Raw genomic sequence first — 6,925 nt, forward strand, 5'->3', positions numbered from 1 at the left:
AGCATGCATTTATGCAGTACGATATTTTTTAAATATTTCAATATATATTTGTGCTGATATATTTTATTTAAATACATTCAATATACAAACATAACATTTTTCTGAAATATATACAGGTGTGTGTGTGTGTGCATTTATATATAAATAATAAATATACACAGTACACACGCGTATATGAGTTCTCTTGCATGCGATTAATCGCAATGAAGTATTTGACGTCAATTTAAACCTCTGAAATAAAATATAAAAGTAGCTCAATTCAAAAGTAATTAAGTCGAAGAGAACATTTCAACGCTCGGTTTTCAACGCTCCATTCTTTGTTGGATAAACAGAAGCGGATTCTAATCTGGGTGATAAACTTGCTCTTCCGTATACATTGCAGCCAGGGGACCGAATGATTCCCTGGCCTAAATATTGAGTTTTTCCCAGCCGCTAATGCAGATGGTGGGCAGTGATTAGGGCTAAATGCTTTAAAATCTGGGTTTCGTGCTCATTCATTGTCTAGGCACCAAATCCTCTGGACGTTTCCTATCTTCGGCTCAGAGTTTGATGGTGGCGATGGATCCCGCTTGCAGCATGTACCACCAGCTCCAGTTAAGGAGAAGATCGTGCAGCTCCACGACCTCCTCCAACTCGTCCACCTCCCTTCAGATGTTTTACTCTTCTCAAGGACGTGTGGGTTGGTGTCTTGCGGCCGGACAAGCACGCTGGAAGTCGCGCAGCCTGACCTCCAGTCCCAGCGGAAGGAGCACCAGCAACAGCAGCAGTCCACGGGCCTCTAGCTGGGATAGCATGAGCTCAGAAGCAACCACCTGCCTAAAGCTCAACACCAGCAGAGGCCACGAAGTGGAGCAACCTTGTGACCAACAAAAAGAGCGCAGACCGCTTAGAGAAACTGGGAGTTGCCAGCAGGGGGCAGTATTGACCGGTGGGGAGGAAGGGAGGAGTTCCAGTAAAGTGACCTCTGGACAGGCCGTGTCGCATTTGGCTGGGTTACAGCATCAGCTGAAACTCAAAATCGAAGCCAAACTGAAGTTCTCGCAGTTCCTGGATGAAGTGAGCAGCCGTGTCCTTCGGCCCACCAACTTGTTCGTGTCGTCCAGGCAGAGCGAGTCCTCCAGGTCTGACTCTTCCATCTCCAGTCACGGTAACGGCAAGACCAGGATCCCAGACGCCCAGCAGCAGCCAGGGGACGTGGATTTCTCCCAGCGGAGCGTCCGATCCGTGGATGGGATGCAGGAGGAACAAGGTGCACCAGAGACTGTAGGGAAAGCCTACTTGGAGACCGACATCGACTGCGTGCGAAGAGAGGATGAGATAAAGGAAGTTAAGATCAAGAAAGAGACGGCCATCACGTTTGAGAGCAATGAGAGACAAAAAGTTAAGGGTCCTTCGGAAAGTCGTCCAAACCCCATCCAGAGAATCAGACCTTTGAGTCCGCTGCTCTATAGAGAGGAAAGCCTCTCTAGATACCCCTACCGATCCGTTTCCCTTCCCAGGGACATCAATATAGTAAGTCATTCCGGTCAAATTTTAATACAATTCTTTTATCATTTACATATATATGTATTTTGTGCATGCACTCTAAAAAATGCGGTGTTAATATCAAACCCAGCTCTGGGCAGTTGGCTGGGTCAAAACAACCCAGTCGCTGGCTTTGACCATATTTTGGTGGTTTATTTTATAAGAAGAATTTTTTTTCTTTTTTTCTTGTTTTTAAGCAAATACATTGCAACAAGACCAAACCAGTCAGATTTTCTCAGCCTTTTAGATTTCATTGGCTTATACTGCAGTAATAACAGCAATCTGCTTGTTATATATAATAGATTTCAAAACCTTTTTTATTAAAGACTATTGTGAGAGTGAAATAATTTGTTTGATTTTATTTGTATTTTTCACATTTTAGTTTCCAACTTTTCAAAACGATCCTTGTCTCACTCTACAAGTTTTCTGGGCTTTCGCAATTCATTTAACGCCTCTTATCATACGGCAAAAAAAATGACCTAAAAAGTTTCCAGATTTAATTTCTCCTGCAGAGTTTAAGTGAAAATATCTGAGCCGAGTTACAACTAAAACAATTAAGTCCTTAAATTCCCCTGAGCTTTGAAAGAAGCAATCCGAGCAATGATTTTTTTTTTTCCTTTAGGTACTGCTACCATCCAAAAAAGAAGCAAAAAAAAAAAAAATCTCTTTAACAACTATCTCAGCAGACATTTTTCTGATATAAAGGCCTGGCCGTGTAGGATGCGTTATCATACAGACCGCAGCAGTAGTAAACAATGCAGTCTGTCCCTGACTCATAAATATATCAGAAGGCATTGCTATTGAATCGAGCTTTTAGTCAAGCTGAGCTCTGAAAGGATAAAGCTTCCAAAATTGAGCCATGGCGCTTCACTATCCATATCACGCCGAAACGCAGCCGCATGTCGTAGCGTGTGCTATATTTCGAATGTTTCAGAAGCTCGACATCCTCTCCTGTGCTCTCCCCGCGTGTGACTTAATAGTCTATAGGAGTATATTAAAGTGTAAACGAGATGCAGGCTTTGTCCCGTTCTGTTCTTGTGTGTTTTCAGCGGAAGAAACCGTATGTGTGAAGGATAATCAGATCAATAACTAATCCGGCGCTGAGGGAGGCGGGCTCCTCATTAGTCTGTATGGATCACATACTGTATCCGCCAACTAATTGGATCGATGCGGTTTTTACATAACTGTAGAGTAGATAAACATGTGTGCGTTTACATCACGCCGCGTCGAATCGGTGCACTTTTCAAGCGCAAAACACGCAGGTATCATTCGATGGGCTTCGCAGTTCCAGATGCGCTGGCTGAACCTGTTAACTTTTAAGTGTTTTAAACATGTTTACCTGTTAAATGCACGCAGCGTTCATTTGTAGAACACACACGAGCGCGCAAAAATCGTTGCCTTAATTTATTATCTGATTAAAATGCAGTCTTTGCCGTCACCTTAGCAACTGCTTGAAAAAAGGTGGGCGGTGAGGGGGCAGAGAGACGAGTCTGTGTGTGCCTGAGAAGAGAGAGAGAGTGTGTGTGTGTGTGTGTGTGTGCCTGTCAAATGAAACTTGCAGAGCTCCCTTGCCATTTGTCGGAAAGTGAGATTTCCAGTCGTTGCCAGAAACAACCTTCATTTGAAAGAGGAGGTTGATCTTTATATTAGAAGATTGAGTCGATTTCCTGCTTTAATGGACACTGCGGATAATAAACGAACCTTAGCGTCATCAGCTACAGTAGTGCCACGTTTATATGTAAATGTATGCTTCCTCAACGCTACAAAAAGCTAAATATACGCAGCTTGATATGTTACACTTTACGTTAGCGAGCACTTATTCGCTAGGAGTTAGCTAAATCATTATTTGCTTATTGATAGTAGTTATGTTTACGCCATTTTTAAGGGCTCTAGAATTAACACGTGCTTCATAATTGCTAATTAACAGCCAATATACCAGTAGCATTCATGCTAATAAGCAACTTGGTAATGGTGTGTGTTTTCCCTGTCACTTTTTTAAAAATAGTATTTCATGAAGAGTGCTCTGCGACGCTGTCTAAACATTGCTGTTTGTTTTAGCGGTCCAACATGGCAACGCTGGCAGCAGTGGTTGGGGACAGGACTATTTGTTTGACTATTTGCTGTAACGCTGGTATTTTTATGTCCCTGGTTGATTTTTATTACACGTAGTTTAGTAAACTGCACATTGATGTGATGATCTAAGCCGAGTCAGATGATCAGAGAGTAATAAACCATATTTTTTGCGTAAAAAACAAAGTCGACTGTATAGCGAATAACGTACAGTTGTGGTGTCATTTCTACCTCAAACACCATTTTTTAATCTTTGAGAATCAAGATTCTAGAAAGAGGGTTTTGCAGTGATGCCGTAAAAAGAACCATTTTTGGGATCCCCAAGGAACCTTTTAGTGAAGAGCTCTTTTTTACAGCGGGAAAAAAATTTCAAGAACGTTTTTCCACAATAGATTTTGTTCAATGGAAAGGTTTCATGGATGCTAAAGTGCCCCTATTACGGATTGTGAAAGTTTTTTATTTTGTTTGGGAAACCCAAACAACAGGTTGACATGAATGCAAGGTCAAAACCCTGTAAATATGCATTTATTTTTTAAGTAATTTGTTCAACATCTCCATTTTTCCAAACCCAAATGAGACGACTTTTTTGAGAAACAATAACGCAGTGCGCTTTCAGCTTTATTTTCTTATTCGTTGTAATTTCGGTCACACGTTATCAAACACAATATATCATGTATGATGTGGTGAAAAAGTTCATGACTTCAAAAATTCCAAAAGTAAGATAAGTGAGTAAATACATGAAAACTGTCAATGTATTACATTTTTAAATTCACATGGCCAAAAATGCAATCTTCTTTATTAACTTCTTCTTCTTCTTCTTCTTCTTCTTCTTCTTCTTCTTCTTCATCTTCATCTTCTTCTCTGTCTTTGCAAGAAATACATACACTGCAAAAAAAAAACCCTAAATGTTATTTTAAAGCACTTTTTTCCCCAGAAGAATTTTTTGACTTCTGAGTCTTCAAGCAGCAAAGATGGCAGCATCCAGTTCTCATTATTTCAGAGCCGTCTGCACCAGCCAATCCGCTGCCACTGAGATGAATCAAGTCTTAAGAGAATACCTAACATTTAAATATTTAGAGGACAAATTTAAGAATACCACGGACAGAATAAAAAATTAAAACATACTATTGTGCACAAATACAACAGCAGTGGTTAGACATCTCAGATTTTTGAACGGCATAAAGTGATACACAGACTGCGTATGCGACATAAAAATATAGCAAATTTTAAAATATCAAATATGAGTATGGCGTATCATCGTCATCGTTTATTTAGATTGGCCCGTGAACTGCTAAACTATCTTGGATGTGTTATACCACATTGGATCACGTACTGCCTGCCTGCCTGCCTGGTGTTGAATTAATAGGACTGCTGGAACGGCCCTTGGTCACTGCTGCACACTAAATCTGAATGAGAATGTGAATTCCTCTGACATAATCTCACTTTTGCATTATTCATGGGGCGGCAGAGAGACAGATCGAGCAAGCGAGAAAGAGAGAGAGAGAGAGAAAGAGAGAAAGCTGTAGCACGCAGTGGATGTGAGAACCGGAGTGCCTCCCCATCCATCCCTCCCTCCGATTCTTTCATCAACAGATGAGCCCACCTGTTTCCCCCTCTCTCTCTCTCTCTCTCTCNTGGTCTGCTGTCTGTCCTCACATCCTGTGGATCTTCACGAAGCCGATGAGCGAGTTTCTCTCGGGGAGGAGGAAGGAGAGGGGGCGGCGTGTATGATGTTGTGTATCTGCATTCTGGCTGCGACTGTGCTTTCCATTCGCACTTAATCTGTCAAGATTTCTCCCCTCCTCGCACATGAGATCGGTGCAGAAGTATACTGGCACCGTTGGGTAGAGAGAGAGCAAGAGAAAAGGGAGAGACGGGAGAGAGAAAGAGAGAGAGAGAGAGAGCGAGAGAGCCAGACTGCGCAGTGATGCTTCGGGAACCAGGGGCACGTTGCTTTCACTAATCGCCTCTTCTTCCTTCTTCCAGGCTTCAGACGAGGAGATGCAGACCATAAGGTAAGTGGCTTCACCTTTCTGTCATTTTCTGTTCCTCTACCCCTGTCTTTCTCCCATCCCACGATGCCTGGACTGCAGCAAGGAATTCACCCTCGTAACTGTGCCCGCATTCTCCACCAAAAAAACGGATGCTTCGAAAGCTTCTGGGAGCTTAGTTGTTTCGGTCGCGGATCACATCCGAGTTTGCGTTTGCATTTCACGACGAGCAGATTCATCAGAGGAGACCTGTAGAGATGTAGAAAGCCACATAATGGCTATTCCCAAAAGCGAACGGCCCCTTACCATTGGCCTGGAGACGATTCAAGCCATGCATGTGCTCTCATCGGATCGCAGTTCCCTAAGGCGACGTCGGAAACGGGGCTGGGGATATTGTTTATGAGCGTGCTAAGTGTTGACTGCCGCCGCTGTATATTATAGTATAGAAGTCATGTGGGGGGAAAAGGTATGACTCAAGCTCAGTGGGGGAGGCTTGACGGATTTATTGGGGGTTCCCCCTCCTTCGCATGAATTATTAATAGATTACAGGGCGAAAGAGAAATGCTGAAAAGTCACGCTGATGGATTTCAGCTTCGCGTTGCTAAGAGGGATGAAAAAAGCGCAAAGTAAATGTGTTCGTGATTGAAGCCTCGTGGGTTGCCACGATTGAGGTGTCAGTTCGCAGAATTCATTTCTTAAAACATTTCCTGCCCGCACATCTGAACCGATTAGAATAATCGCAATGGATACATTAAGATGCACGCGAATATCGAAAAAGCAGACCCAGTCATCTATGTGTAATCATATCGGGGATGCAGTTCTTAATGTGGGACATGGTTTAAACTATTAATATCCTCAGTACTAGATCAAGCAATTAACAAGTCGTTTTAATTGAGTAGTTAGGAAGTGTTTGTTGGTTCACTTCTGTTATAATCGCTCCATAGGTGATGCTGCTGCATTGTGTGGAATAAGCGCATACAAAGAGCGCCAAGGTCTGAATCATGTCAGCGTTGATTCTGCAAAGGTGGTACGTGATGGACAGAATATGCAAACATAAGGTGAAACACCAATTATCGTCCCAATTTTTTTGCAAATATCCAGCATGGCCTTGACCCCTCGGTGCAGCAAATCTGATGTAACACGCTGAAATCGCTCCTCCTTAGTACTTTTTTCTTTTTCCACACAGTAAAAAAAACCCTGAAATCCGTTCGCATTTAATTCAGGTATTATATTTCGAATGGTGGGAAGTAACATTTCTACAAGTTACGATATGATCTTTTTGCATATACCTGAGTGAAACTCGCAGAGCCCCCAAAATAAAAAAAGCACATAAAATGGAT

This window comes from Puntigrus tetrazona, chromosome 20 (assembly GCF_018831695.1).
Source record: "Puntigrus tetrazona isolate hp1 chromosome 20, ASM1883169v1, whole genome shotgun sequence".
NCBI classification, from domain to species: domain Eukaryota; kingdom Metazoa; phylum Chordata; class Actinopteri; order Cypriniformes; family Cyprinidae; genus Puntigrus; species Puntigrus tetrazona.